The 24,014-nt window shown below is 34.9% G+C and overlaps 1 protein-coding gene across 2 annotated transcripts in view; it reads right to left on the reverse strand.

Annotated features, from left to right (window-relative positions):
- Positions 1–4,122: 4,122 nt before the first annotated feature.
- The window catches only part of KHDRBS2 (KH RNA binding domain containing, signal transduction associated 2), a 678,558-nt gene continuing 658,666 nt past the window's right edge, over positions 4,123–24,014 (reverse strand). Inside the window, exons 9-10 of one of the 2 annotated variants that reach the window (XM_054492856.2) lie at positions 7,797–7,817; positions 4,123–4,368 (exon numbers count right to left, since the gene is read on the reverse strand). The gene's annotated coding sequence lies outside the window, so the exon portion shown is untranslated. Of the gene's footprint in view, positions 4,369–6,602; positions 6,622–7,796; positions 7,818–24,014 lie in introns of those variants that run through there. The other variant, XM_054492857.2, reaches the window with a different exon arrangement.

Below are 24,014 nucleotides of genomic sequence, written 5' to 3' on the forward strand. Positions count from 1 at the left end.
CCGTCTTGGAATCTGCTTTTCACAGAATTCAAACTGACACATCAGATAAGCCTATGAAAATTCTCATTGTGATTAAAACTAAGCACTCTAATATGTGATAGAAATGGTTTATTTCTTAAACAACTTTCTAATAACTCCTAACCATGGAATTGTGAATAATTTGCATGCATATACATTTTGATTATGTGAGCAAATGGATATAATATTGCATTTATTAATTTGAAATAAGAGAAATGTTCATCTATATTTGCCACATGTCCATAATCTATTAATGAAGTATAGAGAAGCAAAATTCCAATACAGTGTATTACAATTTGTCATACAATATATTCCTCTTCTACTTATAGACATACTTTAAAGGAAGTCATATTCCTTCTGGAATCCAGCTCTGATCATTCAAAGGTTGAACAATAAATAGCCTAAATAGAAATATATATTTTATATAGTTTTTAATTGTGCCACTGTTGCAGAAAAAGATTAAAAACCATATTTTTAATTTGGATAAAATCCTCTTCAGAGGTAGATACATGTGAGGATTGTTGCAGGTACAGAGGATAGGCTGGTTGGTCTTCTATTGTTTCTTAGCTGAAAACTGCAGTATTCTGTGACATTGAATTAAAATGAGAACATATCAAATAGGGTAATTACAGCTAAGTTTCCACTTGTATGCAATGCAGAAAATACAGGGAGCATTAATATTTTTGACCTCATTACTTTTGCATTTGTCTAACAAGAATGAAGTATTTAAGTCACTGCTATGTTAACTTTGGACTTACAAATTTTTTTAAAATCACTCTTTTTTTAGAGATTGTTTTATCTGCTCATAAAAGATATATATTCTAGACATTTGGTTAAGAAAGGAGATGCAAAAAGAGTTATTTCTATTCAAGATGAAGTTTGTATCAGGCGAAAAGTTGATTTATTTAGAAAAATATGCTATGTTCAGGTGGCTTTTCCTATGCATACTGTCGTGTCAAGGACTCTGCCCTCAACTGCAGCCCTTGCTGAGTAGCTATGAAAAACGAATTATATATCATGTGACCTTTTACTTTGTGGCTGAAGCCATATCTCTAGTCTTCATTTCTCTCTCTCTTCAGTTTGTTTTTGGAGTTTCATCTGCCTGCTGGAGTTTCCACCTGAAAGAGCTAATAGTTACCTCAAATTCATTCTGTTGTGTAATAAAGAATTTGGCTGGTTTTTGTCTCTGGTCCTTGGGTGGAAGCCTCCAAACCCTTGGATTTCCCATGTGATAGGAGTGTTTGTTATTTATGGTTTATTAGAATAAACACCTGAGTTTATGCTAATGAGATGACTCATGGAGAACCTCTAGATAGTTTGTGCTGATTAGATGAGTAAAGATTGGGGCTGGCCATGCCAGAAAGTCCTATCATGTGATTACAGGGTTGGGGCTTTGAGCCATGTGATCCTGGCCTGACTTCTGGCTTAGAAGAAGAAGGAGGCTGAATTTTGAGTTCAACTTTATGGCCAATGAATCAATCAGTCATGCCTATATAATGAAGCCCCAATAAAAACTCGATACAATGAAGCTCAGTTCAGTTTTCTGGTTGGTGATACACATTGATGTGCCAAGTGGGTGATGCATTCTGGGGACATGGGTGATTCATGTTTGGAAGCCTCTCAGATCTTGCCCTATGCATTTCTTTATTTGGTTGGTCCTGATTTTCATCCCTTCTAACAAAACTGTAATTCTGAATTTTCTGAAGTATTAATATAATTTCTTGAACTCTGTAAGTTGTTCTAGTGAATTTTCAAACCTGAGGGGTTAGTGAGAACCTCAAAAAACATAGCTGGTTGGTCCCAAGTATGGGTGGCCTGGGAACTCTAGACCTTGTGACTGGAGTCTGAAGTGAGGGCAGTCTTGTGGGGTCTGTGCCCTTAACCTGTGTAATTTGACCTAACTTGGTTTGTTAGTATCTGAACTGCATTGCATATTCTTTAGATCCTGAAGCATAATCCTTTCCCAGATCCAACAAGCTTACCTGCTGAACTTTGTTTCTCTTCCCACATTATCAGCCATTCAGTCTAATTTCTTCCCATAAACCTCTTACGTGTTTTAGCTTCAGTTCATGTCCACTGGTACATGTGTAGCCTTTTTTTTTTTTTTTTACCTGGGCTGTTTCAACACTACTTAAACTGGCTTATCTTCACGGTAATCTATTCTGTATTTCCCAGTGAAGTTCATCTTCCTCACACTCTCTTCAAACTCAAATATCTTTTTCAGAGATGTCTAGCTAGTACCCACTGCAACATCTCTCAAGTAGCAGGCGCACATGTATATGTTGAATAAATGTCTCCCTGTTGTCCAAACTCCGCAGCTTCAGGGGACCCTGCAATTGTCTCCTAGGTACCTCTTCAACCTCATCTTCTCTTGCTTCTGTAAATGAATCCTGTGTTCCAAACCAATTACTTTACTCATTACTTTGCTTACTCTCAAACACTATGGATCCATCCCCTCTCCACTGACCAAACAGTGCCTGTCAAAAAGGCTCTGTCTCCCTTTGTAATAAGTTCCATCTCTGCTGTGTGTCTTTTTAGAGTTCTCCATTCCTTAGGGATAGCTCTCACTTCTGAATTTTTGTAGCACTTATTGTATGCATACTTCCATACTGTATGTGTTGTGTTGTATGTGGTTATCAATTGGCTACTAGTCTAAACCACACAGGATTTGGGTTATTTTCTATTATTGCAGGTTATTTTGTAAAACTATACCATGGACTTATGAAAACAGGCAAATATAACTTTTTGTGATCTCAAGGACATATGTAATAGATGCATACGTTTTTCAGTTTTGCTGTAAGAGTTTCTCTTATTTTGTCTAATTAGTACAATCAGTCAAGTCTGATCTGTAAAAACAATGAAGGTGAGAAAAATATTTTAGCTACTAATTCTTAATATATTCTAATCAACCCAATAATTTAAATGTCCTTGAAATTGTATAGATAGCATTGTCCATATTGTCCTGCTGATAGCCACAATTACAGAGAAATTCATTTGCTGATATTCATTTGCTGTTCTTCATTAGGGCATGTGTGATTTTTTGCTTACTTGCTCTAATCTAAACTTTTCTCACTTGAATGCCCAGATAACAAAGGCTCATTTCTCCCACCATAGAACCAAGCAAAACTGCACCTTTATGTATAATAAGGTGACCCCCTCTCTTTCTCAACAGAGAAAGAATCATGTCCCAAACATCATTTAAGCAATGTAACATTTTCAGGCAGCTTTGCATCTATAATTTGGCATATATTCTTACACTACCATATGCCCATATATAACTGAAGACTAAATATTGGCATTCAATTTTTTCATTTTGTGGTAAAGAGAAGAAAAATAAGACTTCAGTCGCACTAGTCAAAAAAGATACACAATTCAGCATTCACTTAATAGAAAGAGACATACCTTGTGCAGAAATGGCCCCGGCTTGAGAAAACACAACTTTTTAAAGAAAGATAAAATCCTAGAAGTGACTGCAGGGAATTCACTAAGCTTTTTGGGCAAGTGGGCTCTGCAGCATTAGGTCTATATTTGTTTTAAAGAGGTTTATGTGTTCTGAACCTGACAGATCAATAATAATACTATTGAAAAACTATAATGTTATAAAGCTGAATTTTAAAGTGTAGAACACCTAATGTGTGAATAGAGATGAATGTGTTTGAAAATAAAGATGAAGTGAATAGTGAAAATTTACTTTTCTGCAAAGCTTTCTCTGATAAATTTCAAATTTCTTTGTAAGAGTCCACATTATTTTTACTTACTGTCAATGAAAATACATTTTTACAGATCTTGCTTTGTCAAATATTATCTTGTAGTTATGATTTATCTCAAATAGTACTTTCAACCATTTACAGGTTTGTGGGTCAATACACATTTTAAAATGTCCAGTAGGAAATCTTTAAATTAATTTCTATCAATTCAAAGGGATAGCAAAACTATGTGCTGATATAATAGTCTATAAAATGACATGGTGACTGAAAAGTTCAATTATTTTTACTATCTTATTCTTGCCTCTTCAGTTAGTTAAGCTTTATATTGAGCTAATGAGAAATGAGACTAGTAGAAAGAAATACAAAAAAGTACATATTTTAAACACTTGTTTATTATCCAGTTTTACAGATGTGTGATAAGGTTTGGTAACTGAAGACTATCGTTGGATCAAAGTTGACTTCGGGAGTGAGCCAATGAACATTTTTTTGTAGGTAGAGCAAAAGCAAAGGTGAATGGCTGCATTTTGGTGAAGGCCCCCAGCAGCAAGGTGAATGGCTGCATTTTGGTGAAGGCCCCCAGCAGCAACCACTGGAGGTTTTAATGTCTTCCATGGTGAACAGGATTGTATTTGGAGGAAAGTATCTGCAACCAAACCAGACATACATGGATTCAGAAAGGCTTCCTAGGAAACGTCTCACATGCAATCAAGCATTGTGATGGCAACAGTGAGTTGTATGCTTACAGAACAGAAATTCCCAAATGATGCCTGCAACAAGGAGGTGTAGAATAGCTACCAAAAAAGTGAGGTTTCCTAGGAGTCCTCAGACATTGAGCCAGAGAAGAGAGTGGCCTGGAAACAGTGGCAAGAGTATTGAGCAGGGGACAGATTTCATCACATTGCCAAGGGAGGGGAGCTTGGGCTCTAAACATGGGGGACATAAACTGTCCCAAAGATGACATTTTGGAGTTTGGTGTACATTTTTAGTGCTGAGTTGAATAGTGAACTCTTATATCAGGATTCTGCATACGCTGTCCATTTGTCTCTTTGTATTCTGTGGTTTTTTAGACTCTTCAGTGAGAGGCAGGATTGCTTTGGAAACAAATTGCTTTGTCTCAGCTTGGGTTCTCAAGTAACACTTCTATCTTTCTTTGAAGAATATCTGATCTTTTCCAAGGAAGTTAAATTTGATCCAAATTTTGGAAGTGGGAAGAAACATAAAGAAAGATAAAAGGGAAAGGCAGCCATTTACTTAGAAGAGACACATCACTAAGTTTTTGGCATCAGGATCAGCAACACGATACTTATTCAGGACATGCCATCATTTTAAACAAACAGTTTATGAGCACCGCTTACATGCTAATATAATGTTAGATATTGGAGCTATATAGACAAACAGTTTCCTTCTGCCCTAAGGAAACTTATATCTTTATAGGGGACACAGATGACTAAGCCGAAAAAAAAAAAAAGACAATACAGTGTGTTACATTTTCTGGTAAGTTTGCTGGAGGTACTTTGGGAGGGGCATACCTAACCCACTTCAGGAGCAAGGGGGAAGGGTTAGAAAATATTTTCAAGGAAGTAGTGGCTGAATTAAGTCTAAATATCAAATATGTCTTTGTGAGTGTTTGTGTAAAGGGCTATCTGTTGAATTGTGACCAGTAATTATAGCAGTGGTATTCAGAGATGAGTTACTATTGTGTCTTGAATGTCAACTAGAGAATTCTGACTTGATAGAAATAGGAGATCATTTAAATTTTTAGTCTGGGAGCAACAATATGGCAGAAATTCTTCTAAAGCTTTCTGTCCATAGATCAATCAGATGGAAAGGGGATTGGAGGTGGAGACGTAAGTTAGTTATTTTGTTAAACAACTTGAGTGTAGGGCAATGGAAACCTGAATCTAGGAGGGTGGTTATGGGGAAAACACAAATCGTCTGAATGTGAATCTGGATTCTGAGTTTGTCTCCAGTGGCTTTTCCTTAGGAATGGTCATTTCATCAAAACTAAAGAAGAGAAGAAAACTATAAATCAATCCGCAAGAGCATCCAACTGATAACTGGTTCAAAGACTATCTGTAAAACTCTTTTGAGATGTAAATATAGATTTTGAAAGAGACATGAGAATAAACATAAACAGAGAAGAAGGTAAAAGTTGGTTTCTAGATGAAGGTACTAGTGTCCACTTACATGCTCTTTATCCTTTTGTTTAACATTGCTTCTGCTACTGTTTTTTCATCATTTTGAAAATTTCTTAAAAGAAGATAGGACTATGTGAAAGGACTGGCACCAAGTATTACGAGTATGGCCAATAGAAACTTGTGGTCAAAATAAATTTTGATATACCTAAATGTTATTTGGATACCAAATGATCTTTAGAAGAAAGTGATATGTGATACTTTAGAAGAAAGTCCTAGTATGGAATTTAGCAAACTCAAATAATTTATCATGATAAATATCAGTGCAGTAAAGGAGGAAGAAAACACTTAAGGAGCCTTTATACTTCATGCATTGTACTAGGCGTTTTACTAGAATAAAAATACTTCATGATTAGAATGTGCACAGATCATATTTTATTATCCTGGTTGAGAAATTTAGTAGAATACATTAGTGTATCCTAACAAATAAGATTACAGCATAAACAATTTTGAAAAATAATTTAGAAATCAAAAAGTAAAAGTTCATATGAAATTTAAAACTTTTAGGCAATTGATTGTGAATGGCATTTTCTTGATTACATATATTTTCTACTTTTGTTTATATGTAATTCTGTTGTTGCCTATGCTTTAGGTCAATCCCTATGAAGATGGTTAATTTTCTTCGCTCTGTTGGTTGAAGCTACTTCTTCTGGCAGGGTCACTGCACATTTTCTCAGGGGTGGTTCACCTCAAATTCATCGCTGCCACAGGAAAATTAACAAAGCAGATATCCTACAGATCTCAGGTCACAATAATAGTTTTCTCATACATGAAGGGCAGTGTGCAATTACAGAAATATAAATGAAAATTAATATTCTCTTTACTTAAAAATTCTAATTTATCTCTCAGTTACCTTTTTTGAAGTATTCATGTTTTGAGGTTAAAAAAAGAACTGAGTAAAAGCCTACTTATAACAAAATGGGAGAAAATTTTCACAACCTACTCATCTGACAAAGGGCTAATGTCCAGAATCTACAAGGAACTCAAACAAATTTACAAGAAAAAAAACAAACAACCCCATCAAAAAGTGGGCAAAGGACATGAACAGACACTTCTCAAAAGAAGACATTTATGCAGCCAAAAGACACATGAAAAAATGCTCATCATCACTGGCCATCAGAGAAATGCAAATCAAAACCACAGTGAGATACCATCTCACACCAGTCAGAATGGCAATCATTAAAAAGTCAGGAAACAACACGTGCTAGAGAGGATGTGGAGAAATAGGAACACTTTTACACTGTTGGTGGGACTGTAAACTAGTTCAACCCTTGTGGAAGTCAGTGTGGCGATTCCTCAGGGATCTAGAACTAGAAATACCATTTGACCCAGCCATCCCATTACTGGGTATATACCCAAAGGACTATAAATCATGCTGCTATAAAGACACATGCACACGTATGTTTATTGGCGGCACTATTCACAAGAGCAAAGACTTGGAACCAACCCAAATGTCCAACAATGATAGACTGGATTAAGAAAATGTGGCACATATACACCATGGAATACTATGCAGCCATAAAAAATGATGAGTTCATGTCCTTTGCAGGGACATGGATGAAATTGGAAATCATCATTCTCAGTAAACTATCGCAAGGATAAAAAAACAAACACCGCATGTTCTCACTCATAGATGGGAATGGAACAATGAGAACACATGGACACAGGAAGGGGAACATCACACTCTGGGGACTGTTGTGGGGTGTGGGGTGGGGGGAGGGGGGAGGGATAGCATTAGGAGATATACCTAATGCTAAATGTCGAGTTAATGGGTGCAGCACACCAGCATGGCACATGTATACATATGTAACTAACCTGCACATTGTGCACATGTACCCTAAAACTTAAAGTATAATAATAAAAAAAAGAAGCTTACCTCCATTAAATCCTTTGAATTCTTATTCAAAAAAAAGAAAAAACAAAAAACAAAATAAATTATCCTTTGATATCCAGTGCAGCAACCTAGTATTTGAGAAAAACAGAACTCCACAAAGGCTTAATATATTCAGAATTTGACAAAGTGTGACCCATTTACAGAAGCAGAAAATGCACCACAGGTATTTTAGTGTTTCTTATTTTTCTTCCAAAAGCAGATAAATTGTATTTACCAGCCAAGGAAAAGAACTGTTTCCAAACTTACTTGTTTAGAGAAAAATAGAGAAACGGGGGGGAAAATACAATAATTTTGACTCAGAAAGATACTCTCAAAATATGAAATGTGGAGGGCTTCAAAAGATCTCATAAGAATGTCAAAATATGGGAAGTATTTAATGAACTTATTTTAAAAATAATTGTTGCTATAGATCCCTACAGGCCCTTTACATACTGTGAGGATATTGAACAATTTACAGATGCCACATGTTCACACTGCCACTTTTATAGGTAATTTCTAAGATTATTGTCAGAATTTTAAATATACTGGTAAAAGAAAAAACATTAAAATACAAAATCTGCAATCTGGCTTAGGTATTCTCCTAAGTGTTCATATCTACAGTAGCACTTTTTCTATTTTTCTGCATGTGCCATTTAAATTTTTTCTCCTTTATGAGAACACCAACTCCTTAAAAATGGGGAACTCTGTCTTGCACATCCTCATGTGCCCAGTCCCTTTTACTGAACTTAACACATAATAGATGTATCCAAATATGTTTGCCAAATATAAGAATGAGTAAACAAACACTGGAGCCCAAGGGCAATTCTTTATTAAAAGAGTATATATTAATATATAGATTGAGATACCTTTATATTACTCAAGTGTTGAAAATAGATCCATATGTTCACTGATTATGTTTAAATCTTCCACAAGTCCTCTCAAAAAGGACTTACATAATACTCATTTATATCATTTAAGTTTTATAAAGTACCAAAATAGCATGCCATTGTAATTAATACTGTAATTAATATTACTTTAAAAATTCTAAGTGGGGAACATTATGTTGATAAAGTGGGACAATGACAGAGATGTCATTTATTAACCACATTTTTAGATTTCACACTGAGCTATGCTTTAAGTCTAAGTCAGAGTTGGGACTAAAATGGTTTTTGTTTTTTATTTAGTTCAATATAAACTTAAAATTATATAGAAGGATTTAAAAAGGCTTTCAAATGCAGTTCCTTTATTTGTCGACAATCACTCCCAGTGGCCTGGTCAGACAGATCAGATGTGGCTAGAATGACTTGTGTCCACAATGCTGCAGATCAAATTAAAAAAAAAAAAAAGTTGGAAATGGCTTTTGGGACCCTTGTAAACCACTTCCAGTCTAAAGTCACAAGGGCAGAAATAATCAATAATGGTAGCCATTTGGTTTCATTCATTTCTTTTGATGAACATGCTCACAACTCACTAAAAGCATTCTTACTGGACTGGGATGGATTTCAATTCTCTGGTGACTGACAAAAATACAGCCTTTGACAAAACCTGTGGTGTTGCATTGCTCTCCATTGTCTTTCCCTGTCCTAATAGACACTGGTGTTGTTTAACTCCAAAAATTGCCATCTTGGTAGAGACTGACAAACAGTTGATCTGTAACTATTAGCTAAATTCTCCCCATGATTTTTGATTCAATTGATTTTAGGAAAGCATCTATAAACTGCAGAGCAGTTTCAAATATGTGAAATCTGTAAATGTAGGCATAAAGGTCTCAAGAAAAAATGGGCTCAGAGCTGATTTAATCAGTATATTAATATTCAATAGGATAATTTCCATTTCTGTAGTCACTGCCCTAGTTCAAGTAAGCATTAATTTGTATCTAATAAAGTGTCATTAATACTGTGGATACTTAAAAATTGCTTTTGATAAATGAACAACATCTGGCTTATTGCAGCAGCCTCTTAACTTCTCTCACTTTATTTAAGTTCCTTCCAATTATTATCTATTTTATAGCTAACTGCCAAAAAAAGAAGCTTTCTTGTAATTTTCCACCATGGGAAATTTCTTTTTTTAACAAAATCAAAATTCCTGTGCTTGAGATGAAATTTTATCCATCAATTTTCCTAGGTTTTCATTTCTTACTATCCAATTAATCTCATTACTTCATTGCATCAGCATTTTTCAAAAAGTACATTTTAATTTTTTGATGACTACTAAATATAGTCATCATTTTAAAAATGCAGTTTAAGAATTTCTAAAATAAGTATACCAGCCCATTGGCAAACAAAGAATAGAAGGTCTCTATAATTTCAGAAAATGCCCTTTTCTCATATCCAAGTCAGAATGACTTGGGCAAGAATGGGAGAAGACGTGAAGATAAAAGGGAAGTGATGACTGGTCTGTCTCTGTCAGTTGCTTCTTTTTCTCCCTAATTTTAAAACCATAATGTCTGCACATGAGAGGATTTAGTGTTCAAAGGGATAATACATCTTTTCAGAGGGAATGAACAGTATAGTTACTGACCAAGTGTAAATTTACTTAAGTGCATATTTAGGGGCATCTCAGGGGTTCTAGTATTATGGTTGCATATCACCTGAAATTGAATTTTGTCCTGCCCTAATGTTTCATGTTGCAAAGGGGAAAATGAAGATAAACTTAAATGAATGAATAAATCTAGGCTTTTTAATAATTATTTTTCTTCAACAAGATAATTCAAGTTAAATCTCAAGGCCTGGAACAGAAAAGGTGTTCTTTACATACCTACTATCTATGTTGAGGTTCCCATCACACAAACAAACTTCCAAAACTTGTCGAATAAAAATCATTATTAAAAAGCCTATATTCACAGTTTCTAGGTCACTGGAGATTTATTATTGAGAATGATATCATCTTTTCCTTTACCATTCTAATTCATCAGTTACAACTTTTCACTTTATGGAGTCCCAGAGAATCTGAGTACATCTCTCAAACAGGTCTAGCATCAGGTATCAACTGTATTACAAGAAATCAAGCTCAACAACAATTTCCAAGATCAAACATAGAAGAAAATTATAGAGTTAACTTTTTCACCTAAAATGAACTTTTTTGTATGGTCAAATCATTCTTTCCAGAACTGCCATTATAACATTTTGAAAATGATGCTTTATTCATTTCATTTACAAGTTCAAATGACATCTCTGCAAAATGAGAAACATCCTCTTTACTTTCAAGAACCTCCATAATTTGATTTCTGTTTACTGTATCAGGTTTTATTTACTAATCACCTCTAAAACATTGAATTGTATGACTGCTGAACATAATTTAAACTTATTAATTTGTCTCCCCATCTGGAGTTTAGCCATCTTCTCTGTTCTTGAAATGCTCTCCTCTTCTCAACCTATTCATATTAGTCCTCATACCTTTATGGACTTTCCTTGATTCCTCAAATGGAAATTGTTTTCATTAACAAAATGTATATAGGACTTTCCATCTAATCTTGTGACTCAATACTGCATGTGATTTTGCACTCAGCTCCCAGGGGACATTTGGCAATGTCTGGAGACATTTCTGGTTGTCACAACTCGGCAGATGCTATTGGCATCTAATGGATAGAGGTCAGAGATACTGCTAAATATTCCACAATATATACGATGGCTCTCCACCACTAAGAAGTATCTGATTCAAAATGTCAGTAGTGTTGCTGTTCAGAAATCCTAACCTAATTCAATGTTACACCTCTATTTCAAACCTGCCTATAATTTTACTTCTATATGTATATGTTAATCATCTGTACTAGAATACAAGCCTTTGAAATACTAGGACCACATCTCATGCACAATTTTATTTCTTCAAAAGGCCTAGCACAAAGGCTGGTATATGCATGGACACTCAAAAATATTAAAAAACCTATGTCACATAGAATATCTAGATCACTATTTGTTGAGTAAACATACAAGAAGAAAACACTAACCAATAAAGCTACATTAAGTTCAACATATACTTTCTTTGATGACTTTGATAATTCAGCTGTCATTTGAAGATCTTTTAACAGTAAAAATCAATTAGCATTATTTTGGTAAAGAGAGAATTTATAGTTCAACATATATAATTATAGCTGATAAGCAGAAAAATATATTATAAACTTCACCGTATTTTTATAATAGATGAAAAGTTTAGAGTTTGAGGTTTGCAGAGCTAATGTATCTATCTTTAATAGAGTTATCTTCTGTCTCTCCTATGTTAAATGTGTTGAGTTGTTGTAGTTGTCTTAATGTGGTACAAACAACTAATCCTTGCTTTATGAAGGTCCCTCAGCTGCTATACAGTAGGTGCTGGTTAAATCAGCTCCAATGTGTTTGCATTCCTCTAAGTGGAGCATCTAGCTGTTGGGCAAAATAAAACATTAAATTATCTTGTGAATTTGCTGTAAATATTTGAAAATGATTGCTACTGGAATACATAAACAGTTTTTTAAGTTCCCTTATGAAATGAGCTGCTGCATTTTGCTTACTAATTAAATATCTATGTTTACATAATGTCCTACAGTCTCCCATATATGGAAAAATGAATATAGCTTAGTGGCTGCCTGCTCTAAAGGACAATGTTCAAGCTTTTTAGCTTGCCATTCAATATCCTCCCAAAGCTGTCCCCAACTTATCTTTTAGGCATATCTCTTTCATAAATATTCTGTTTCTGCTGAATTATTTTACTTATAATTTCTTAAATATATTTCTTACTTTCCACACCTCTAATATTTATGTCTTTTTCCCTCTTAAAATCTATAGAATGAACATTTTTCTATCACAAATTGAGCTTTCTCTTTTTACCCTTCTCCCAATCCAACTTCCTCTTGAATTGCTGGTCAGTGTAACTCATCCATCTCACATGCTAACTCTTCCAAAATGGCCACCTCTCATCTTCCAAACCATACTTCTGCTTTTGAAATGATAGTCCCTATATTACTTAAGTTCTGCTGTCATGTTGTTGTCATTTTATTTGTGCATTTTTATTTTTCCTTTTCCTCAGATGGTAAAGTCTTGGGGGTAGGGACCATGATTTACAGACATCTTTGAATCACACTCAGCACCTAGTAGTACACTGTCCTGTACATAGTAATTGTTCATTATACAGTAGTTAAATAAATGTTGAATGAGTTATGATAGTTATGATATTGCTTTAGAATTAGAAAATGGTGTGACATCCTTGTAATAAAACATAAAATAAAGTGTTTTTCTGATAAATAAATGTCCAGAAAAAAGAAGAGGGGACTGTTATAGATATAATAATCAAATAATCAAACCATAATATGTACAGACATAGTAACCAAAAGTGATGTGTGGACATTGTTTGGATTTTGATTTGAACAAACTAACTGTAAATGGGCATTTTTGGCACAATTGGTGAAATGCATAATGGATGATACTAAGAATCTGTGGTATGAGAAAGGCATGCTCATTATGTCAAAATAGTTATCAGTTAGAGATGCATACTGAATAATTTTCAAATAACAAGTTTGATATTTGCTTTAAAATATTAGATAAAAAGTATGAGGAATAATAAAAAAACTTGGCAGCATTTGTCATAATATTGATAATTATTGAAGCAGAGTAAAGGGTACATGGTATACATTATACTATACCTCTGCAGTTTAGTATAGGTCTAAATATTTCCATAAAAAGTTTAAATATACATAAAGTAAAATGCCATAGAATAATCTTTCAGTCATTCATATAGTAGGAAAGTAATTATTCAGTTATTTAAGACACTGACTATAAAAGATTCTATGACTTGAATAAATTTTCATTTTACAGTGTGTAACCCAACACCTAAGACCAACTCAAATACAAAAACATTCCACTGGTCGCTTAATGTCCTACTCTTTTGTATACCACACAAGGCTATTGAATGTTTAGTGAGTCTGGATTTTCACTGTTCTGTAAGGACCCATCATTGTTACTCATAACTGTCTGGCTTAAGAAGGTTGGAGTCAACACAATAAATAGTTGCTGACCCAAAAGGATTTACTCTTTTATCCTGAGAATGACCAACAGCCCTGTAAAAGGCAGAGCACTTCTTTTTCTTTGCTAGCTGAACTGTATCCATTCATCCTCAATGTCACAGAAGAAAAACGATGTGATGAAAACCTTTCTTGAATAGACATACCAGAGATAAGGTAAGAAATTTTGGACGTGGTCAAGTAGCAAACAGTAAAGAAAGATGGCATTCAAAGGCAGAAAACAGATGAATTGGCGATTTGAACTTCAGACTTACAAAGCTTTTTTTGTTGCCACTTTCTTAGACAAACCCCTCTTTATTACCTCTTCAATTGATCTGAAACCTCTACTTGGTTATCTGTTAGCATGCTCAAAACCACCCCCACAAAAGCATAAAATCTAAGTTATATTCTTGTGCATGCTGTGGGAACACAACCTCCAAAGAAGTGCTCTGCCTTCCCAGTTTTCAATCACCATTAAGCTCTTCCCTCCATTGTCAGAGATGCATCTCCATTTTCCTATGGATTCCTTCAGTAACTTCTGTACTGGTCTTTTGCTTCCAATATTTTCTCTCTGCAACACACACTATGGGGTGCTTTTAGGTTAGGCTTCCTAAAATACAGCAGTTAGCATGCCACTCTCATATTCAAAAGCTTTCACTGGCTCACCATTGCCTATTAAATAAAGCACATTTCTGTTCACTCAGTATTTCAGACTTCACAAATCTGTCTGAAGTCTACACTCTAATCTTGACTTTCTTTAAGCAACTTGAAACTGTAAACCAACTGAACTAATTGCAGGTCCCTGAAAATACTCTGTACTTTTGGGTCTCCATTCTTTCTTCCTATTAAAGCATCTCTTTTTAAACATTTCCACTCAAGGTACCCTCCAATTCTTCATTTCATCATCCCTTAGCATGTAACCTTGTCAGAATTAGCCTCTTACTCTGTAAGAATCTATAGCTTTTCATGTGTATCTTTCTTAGCTATTTCTCTCACTGGTATTATAACATGTTATGAGCTTCATTTCTCTGGTCAACCATAAGCTCTTTGAAAACACAACTGATCTGTTTCATCTTTGTACCCCTAGTCTCTGGCATAGTGGTCTGTACTTACAATATGTTTAGTAGACATTGGTTAAAGGGCTGATAGAAAGAATATTAAAAGTTCTATGCAAAGATAGAGATAGAGGCCAAGCCATGATTTCACAAATTGAAACATGATATTTAAATTCTAGTTATGAAATAAATTATTATCATTCAATTAGGGCAGTGCTGGAAATTGGATTAAGTACATTCTCTGTTTTGTCACATTTAGTCCTCTCAATTCTACAATATTAGAGATGTGGGAACTGAGATTTGGAGACATGAGGTAGCTTGTTTGTATGCAGCCTGAGATTCCCTTTCTAATTATACTATTAACATGTCTATGGAGCTCTACAGTTTTGATGACATACCATGAGGGACACCTCAAACTAAAACAGAAAATAATCCCACTTCCTATTCCCTACTTCTGTAACAGAAAAATTTCTGTTTTCTTTGTTTTGTATAGTGAAATTTTTTATTTTTTATTTTTACCTTAAATACCTGGAAGATAGGGCATTCACTTTTTTATTTGCCATTATATCCCCTATTACCTTTGTCTTATACCTGATAATTTGACATATTTAAATAATTTACTTGAATGCACTGAAATACATAACTCTTCACTTAATATACTAAGAATAATTTTTAGGCCAGGTGCTATGGCTCACACCTATAATCTCAGCACTTTCAGAGTCCAAGGCAGGTGGATTGCTTGAGCCCAAGAGTTCAAGACAAGCTGAAACTCTCTCTCTATATTAAAAAAAAAAAAAAAAAAAGGTTAGACGGGCACGGTGGAGTGCGCCTGTTGTCCCAGCTACTGGGGAGGCTGAGGTGGGAGGATGGCTTGAGCCTGGGAGCAGAGGTTGCAGTGAGCTGAGATCATACCAACGTACTCCAGCCTGGGTGACAGAGTGAGACTCCACCTCACAAAAAAAAAAAAAAGAAGAAGAATACATTTTAAATAAAAATTATAAATTGCATTTAATTCCACAAAGCAGGCATGTCATGAGCCTATATGCCTATATAAATAATGCCATCGTGTTCCAACAAATATGTTCTAATCCACTTTTGGAACTGTTCTAAGAATCAATATACGTCTCCTAAGAAAATACATTTTATTTTCTTAATCCAGTCTATCATTGTTGGACATTTGGGTTCGTTCCAAGTCTTTGCTATTGTGAACAGTGCTGCAATAAACATACGTGTGCATGTGTCTTTATAGCAGCATGATTTATAGTCCTTTGGTATATACCCAGTAATGGGATGGCTGGGTCAAATGGTATTTCTAGTTCTAGATCCCTGAGGAATCGCCACACTGACTTCCACAATGGTTGAACTAGTTTACAGTCCCACCAACAGTGTGAAAGTGTTCTTATTTCTCCACATCCTCTCCAGCACCTGTTGTTTCCTGACTTTTTAATGATTGCCATTCTAACTGGTGTGAGATGGTGTCTCATCGTGGTTTTGATTTGCATTTCTCTGATGGCCAGTGATGATGAGCATTTTTTCATGTGTCTTTTGGCTGCATAAATGTCTTCTTTTGAGAAGTGTCTGTTCATGTCCTTCGCCCACTTTTTGATAGGGTTGTTTGTTTTTTTCTTGTAAATTTGTTTGAGTTCCTTGTAGATTCTGGATGTTAGCCCTTTGTCAGATGAGTAGGTTGCAAAAATTTTCTCCCATTTTGTAGGTTGCCTGTTCACTCTGATGGTAGTTTCCTTTGCTGTGCAGAAGCTCTTTAGTTTAATTAGATCCCATTTGTCAATTTTGGCTTTTGTTGCCAATGCTGTTGGTGTTTTAGACATGAAGTCCTTGCCCATGCCTATGTCCTGAATGGTAATGTCTAGGTTTTCTTCTTGGGTTTTTATGGTTTTAGGTCTAACATGTAAGTCTTTAATCCATCTTGAATTAATTTTTGTATAAGGTGTAAGGAAGGGATCCAGTTTCAGCTTTCTACATATGGCTAGCCTGTTTTCCCAGCACCATTTATTAAATAGGGAATCCTTTCCCCATTGCTTGTTTTTGTCAGGTTTGTCAAAGATCACATAGTTGTAGATATGTGGCATTATTTCTGAGGGCTCTGTTCTGTTCCATTGATCTATATCTCTCTTTTGGTACCAGTACCATGCTGTTTTGGTTACTGTAGCCTTGTAGTATAGCTTGAAGTCAGGTAGCATGATGCCTCCAGCTTTGTTCTTTTGGCTTAGGATTGACTTGGTGATGTGGGCTCTTTTTTGGTTCCATATGAACTTTAAAGTAGTTTTTTCCAATTCTGTGAAGAAAGTCATTGGTAGCTTGATGGGGATGGCATTGAATCTATAAATCTATAATTACCTATAAAATGGCAGTATGGCCATTTTCACGATATTGATTCTTCCTACCCATGAGCATGGAATGTTCTTCCATTTGTTTGTATCCTCTTTTATTTCATTGAGCAGTGGTTTGTAGTTCTCCTTGAAGAGGTCCTTCATGTCCCTTGTAAGTTGGATTCCTAAGTATTTTATTCTCTTTGAAGCAACTGTGAATGGGAGTTCACTCATGATTTGGCTCTCTGTTTGCCTGTTATTGGTGTATAAGAATGCTTGCGATTTTTGTACATTGATTTTGTATCTTGAGACTTTGCTGAAGTTGCTTATCAGCTTATGGAGATTTTGGGCTGAGACAATGGGGTTTTCTAGATATACAATCATGTCATCTGCAAACAGGGACAATTTGACTTCCTCTTTTCCTAATTGAATACCCTTTATTTCCTTCTCCTGCCTAATTGCCCTGGCCAGAACTTCCAACACTATGTTGAATAGGAGTGGTGAGAGAAGATACATCATGGAATACTCAGCAGCCATAAAAAATGATGAGTTCATGTCCTTTGTAGGGACATGAATGAAATTGGAAATCATCATTCTCAGTAAACTATCGCAAGGACAAAAAAACAAACACCGCAGGTTCTCACTCATAGGTGGGAATTGAACAATGAGAACACATGGACACAGGAAGGGGAACATCACACTCTGGGGACTGTTGTGGGGTGGGGGGAGGCGGGAGGGATAGCATTAGGAGATATACCTAAGGCTAAATGACGAGTTAATGGGTGCAGCACACCAGCATGGCACATGTATACATATGTAACTAACCTGCACATTGTGCACATGTACCCTAAAACTTAAAGTATAATAATAATAAAAAAAAGAAAATACATTTTATTACTTTATAGTCTAAATTTGTACTTGTCCCAAATAGTTTTTGTTCTTTAAAGAAATGTTTTCCACCCTGAAAGGATAAAACCATTGTGAAAATACTTAAAATGTGGTTTTTAAATCCAATGCCAAAAATGACATTTAAAAATTATTTTGGAGATGCATGGCTCACAAACGTGGCCACTTAAAAGAGAGCTTGAGTGTGTAAATACTGATATGTGTGCATGTATACATATATATTCTGATATGTATGTTCTGATATGTATATACATATACACACACTGTATATTTTTATTTCCTTAGTTATAGCTTATATCAGAAATATCAAGCAAATTCTGTATATAAAAAATTTCAGAAAGATTTGAAATGAAAAATTTCTTCTGGGAATGAGAAAGGAAATTTTTTATGATAAAATTTAGTAACCTTTCATGTTAAAAACTCTCAATAAACTAGGTATTGAATGAATATACCTCAGAATAACAAGAGCCATCTATGACAAACCCACAGCTGACATCATACAGAATGGGCAAAAGCTGGAAGCATTCCCTTCGAAAACAGGCATAGGACAAGGATACACTCTCTCACCACTCCTATTGAACACAGTATTGGAAACCCTGGTGAGAGCAATCAGGCAAGAGAAAGAAATAAAGGGCATCCAAATAGGAGGAAGGGAAGTCAAACTATCCCTATTTGCAGACAACATAATTCTACCTCTAGAAAACCCTATAACTTCAGCCCCAAATCTCCTTGATCTGAAAAACAACTTCAGCAAAGTTTCAGGATATGAAATCAATGTACAAAAATCAATTCCTATACACCCTAACAGCAGCCATGCCAAAGCCAAATCAAGAACACAATCCCATTCATAATAGCCACAAAAAGAATAAAATACCTAGGAATACAGCCCACTAGGGAGGTGAAAGATCTCTACAATGAGAATTACAAAACACTGCTCAAAGAAATCAGAAATGACACAAACAAATGAAAAAACATTCCGTGCTCATGGATAGGAAGAATCAATATCATTAAAATGGTCATACTGCCAAAAGCAATTTACAGATTCAATGCTATTCCTATCAAACTACCAATAACATTCTTCACACAACTAGTAACATTATATTAAAATTTGTATGGAACCAAAATAGAGTCCAAATAGCCAAGGCAATCATAAGCAAAAAGAACAAAGCTGGAGGCATCATGTTACCTGACTTCAAACTATACTATAGGGCTATGGTAACCAAAACAGCATGGTTCTGGTATGAAAGCAGACACATAGACCAATGGCACAGAATAGAGAGACCAGAAATAAGGCCACACACCTACAACCATCTATTCTTTGACAAAGCCAACAAAAACAAGCAATGGGGAAAGGACTCCCAATTCAAAAATGGTGCTGGGATAACTGGCTAGCCATATGCAGATGATTGAAACTGGACCCCTTTCTTACACCATATTAAAAAAAATCAACTAACAATGGATTAAAGACTTAAATGTAAAACCCTGAATTATAAAAACCCTGGAAGACAACTTAGGCAATATCATTGTGGACATAGAAATTGGCAAACATTTCATGAAAAAGATCCTAAAAGCAATAGTAATAAAAGCAAAAATTGACAAATTGAATCTAATTAAACTTAAGAGCTTCTGTACAGCAAAAGAAACTATCAACAGAGTAAACACAACCTACAGAATGGGAGAAAGTATTTACAAATTGTGCATCCGACAAAGGTCTAATATCCAGAAATTACAAGGAACTTTAAGCAAATATACAAGAAACAAAAACAACCCCATTAAAAAGTAGGCAAAAGACATGAACAGACACTTTTCTAAAGAAGACATACATGTGGCCAACAAGCATATGAAGAAAAGCTCAGTATGACTAATCATTAGAGAAGTGCAAATCAAAATAATAAAGAGATACCATCTTATACTAGTCAGGATGGCTATTATTAAAAAGTCAAAAAATAACAGGTGCTGACAAGGTTGTGGAGAAATGGGAATACTTATACACTACTTGTGAGAGTGTAAATTAGTTCAACCACTGTGGAAAGCAGTGAAGCAGTGTGGTGATTCCTCGAAGAGCTAAAAACAGAATTACTGTTCAACCCAGCAATCTCATTACTGGGTATATACTCAAAAGAATAAAAATTATTCTACCATAAAGACATATGCATGCCAACATTCTTTGCAGCACTATTCACAATAGCAAAGACATGGAATCAACCTAAATGTCCATCAATGAAAAATTGAATAAAGAAAATGTGGAACATATACACCACGGAATACTATGCAGCCATAAAAAAATGAGATCCTGTCCTATGAAGGAACATGGATGGAACCATACTTAGCTAACCATACTTAGCAAACTAATGCAGAAACAGAAAATGAAATATCACATGTTCTCACTTATAAGTGGTAGCTAAATAATGAGAACACACGGACACATTGAATGGGAAAAACACACATTGGGGCCTATCAGAGGGTGGGGGATGGGAGAAGGAAGAGGATCAGAAAACTAACTATTGGGTACTAGGCTTAGCACATGAGTGATTTAAAAAAAATCTGTACAACAAACTCTTGTGAGATGAATGTACCTACATAAGAAACTTGGACATGTACACTTGAACCTGAAAAAAAATTTAAAAAATAAAAACATAAAACAACAACAAAATTCTTTGGCAGCCAAAAAAAAAATGGTATTTGAGTAGTCCTTGGAGCTTTGAAATAGCAGATGGATAACCTATGGATATTTCAGGTTAATATTTTCAAAGTGTTTCCTTGAATGCTATCCCCAAAAGATGTAACTGTGTGTGGAAGTTGGTGGAGAAGAAATTGGTAGTTAAATGTGTTGGTCAGATACATCTCTGAAAGACCTATGGAGCATAATAACACATTAAAGGCTTAGAGACATTTGTCAAGAAAGAAATCTTTAACATCATGTTTCCAATACATTTGATAATGAATCACTTTTTAAAAATATAACCTTTAATAACATCCTCAATATCTACCTTAAGTAGAACCATAACATTTAGGCTGATGATTGTGATGGTGGTATGGATGGGGGTATGGCAGCATTGCTCATACTCCTTTTAGTAAACACATATATTTTTGTTCCTTGAACAGTTTCCTGTGCTTATATCCATCTTATCATTTACCAGTTGTATAACTGTGGCGAGTTATTTAATCTCTGAGTCTCAGTCCTTTTATTTGTAAAATCGAGATAACCTAATACCTATTCATAAGGTTTTGAAAGGATTAAATGAGTCAGTCCATATAAAGTACTTAGAACTGTGTTCAGTCACTCTATGGTGTGATCTTGGACAATTCCTGTGGCTCAGCTAGAGAACATTAATACTTCCACATAATGGCAATCTTTCCTTCTGGCAATTTTTAGTTATAGGAATGTTATGTAAATGAGCACACACTGCTATAAACAGAGGTATTGTTTTCTACAATGAACACTAAGCTCCCAGAGTAACAAGTCTCTTAACACAGTTTGTGTCCAGATCCCTTGGCTCCCAGATCCAGAGGAGTAGGCAGATGCTTTCAGGGCCATATTACACAGTATATGTCTTTTCCTCCAAGGACAACTACTTTCTTTTCTTCTGTGTTGCTTTTTGTCAGTTAAAAAAATACAGAAACATCATTATTTGGGGTATGCAAAAAAATAGCATTTGGTAATTATGGAGACACATGTTAATACATGTTATTCATTTGTCCATTATTAAGAAAATGATTATCCTGGTTTCTTGAACTTATAAAGTTGTGAAGAACATAGCCTTTGTAATTTGGCTTTCACATATGTTCAGAAAAGTCCTTTGAGTTCCTCAGTTCCCATATCATCTTTACCTCCCAGAAAACATATTTCACTCACCTATGTATGCAACCAGAAAAGTTTATTATATATTTGAGGTCTTTTGTATCTAACTTTTTATTAGGAAAGAACAAGCAGAAAATGAATACATATGCTACAATTTTATTTATTTATTTATTTATTTTTTGAGACTGAGTCTTGCTCAGTCACCCAGGCTGGAGTGCAGTGGCGTGATCTTGGCTCACTGCAACCTTCTCCTCTGGGGTTCAAGTAATTCTCCCTTCTCAGCTTCCCAAGTAGTTGGGATTACAGGCACCCACCATCATGCCCAGCTAATTTTTGTATGTTTGTAGAGATGAGGTTTCACCATGTTGGCCAGACTGGTCTTGAACTCCTGACCCCAGGTGATCCACCCACCTCGGCCTCCCAAAGTGCTGGGATGACAGGTGTGAGCCACTGTGCCTGGCCCATATGCTACAAATTTAAATGTGCAATTGATCTTTATCATCTTTACAACCTTTAGTCTTATGATTCTGAGGATAAAATAAGATCAATGAAAAATGATGGCGAAAGTATTTTATATATGGTAAATCATTCTGAAAATATGTTTACTGAGAGCAATAATAACAGATTAGTGTGTGAGGGTTTTCATACTTAGGTTTATAATATTACTTGTTTTATAGTTCAAAGGAAGGACCAACCTTAGTCAGTATTTTCAAAAACAGATATCGACAAGTCAATAAAACATGGTGTTTATGTAAGCTAAAGTGTAATTATCTATAATTATCTATAATTGTAGATAATTATATAACATGATACAGAACTCCAATGTTTGTTAACCATTCCTCCCTGCCATAGATATGAATCCTGTTCAGTTATTAGTTGTGATGCACAGGATTAAAAAATAGATTATAAGATGCACTTAGTTTCTAAATTCTGAAATCATGTGCTTCTCATAATCAATATTCAAAAAATTGCTGATTACATTTTATACAAAAAGTTTTCATTTAACATATGACATGTATTGCAACCAACTTTGTTTCATAGCTAAAGAAGTAGAGGATATTGTACCATCATTTTTCCAGAGATCTTTTGTGGGTATGTTTATATCACTCAATTAACCTCCATGATCTTTTATGCATTCCAGCTATTTATTTTTGCTATGAAGTACTTATTAACTCTTATTCTACCTTAATCAGTAAATGCCATGATGTAGAGGTCACAGACTTCACAATATTAGTTAGTTTTGGTTTTCAATGGCCAAATTATGAACTATGAACAAGTATCTTGGTAAAAAATAGGTGGAAGCAGTGACCTAAGTCATAACATGCTTGGACCAGCCTTGCTCCCTTAAATAAAAGTAAAAAAAAAAAGCACTGATATCATAAAGGGGGTTCTAATTAGGAATAGAAAATCATCTCAGATTCAGATCTTATATAAGTTGACCTAAAATCCTATTTTTTCTTTTATTTTAAATTTAAGAAAGCAAAACCAAATTAATATAATAATATTATAAGATAAAATTTAAACTAGCCCTCAATTATGCCATCTTGAGTTTTTATGGAACTAGGTGCCTTGCTAATTGCTTGAGATATTTTTATATTATTTCATTTTCTCCCTATATTATTCCTGTGGTACAATACATGTAAGTTCAATATCCTAATGTCTTTGTTTAGATAAGGCTAGAATCTAACTTTACATTGAGAAGAAAGAATGGATAGTAATACCATCATCATGAAAATGAAAAGTATCCTAACCTTCCCCAGTCATTTGAAGTCCTCTATCACTGCATTATCATCATGAGCCTTTTCCACAGCTATTCTAATATGTTCAGATTGCCCATTCATTCAGAAAATATTTATTTTGCCCTGTGTGTCAGGTGCTGTGCTAGATTCCTGGAATTTAGACATGAACACACGTTCTGCCTCCAAGGACAGCACCATATGAAGACAGATAATCAGAGACTTTCAATAATATGTGGCAAAGCAATTATATAGAAAAGTCATAGAAGCAGAAAACGAGGCAGTCATTCTAACCATCCTGATTGGGGAGGGAAGGAGACAGTTTTATCTCAAAGAAGCCAATGTGTGGCCTGAGTAAAATATAAATAGAAATTGACCAAGTGGTAATATTTGTATATTTTTCCTCTTTACTGGATCTCAA

Source organism: Pongo pygmaeus, chromosome 5, assembly GCF_028885625.2.
Source record: "Pongo pygmaeus isolate AG05252 chromosome 5, NHGRI_mPonPyg2-v2.0_pri, whole genome shotgun sequence".
Classification (NCBI taxonomy): Eukaryota; Metazoa; Chordata; class Mammalia; order Primates; family Hominidae; genus Pongo; species Pongo pygmaeus.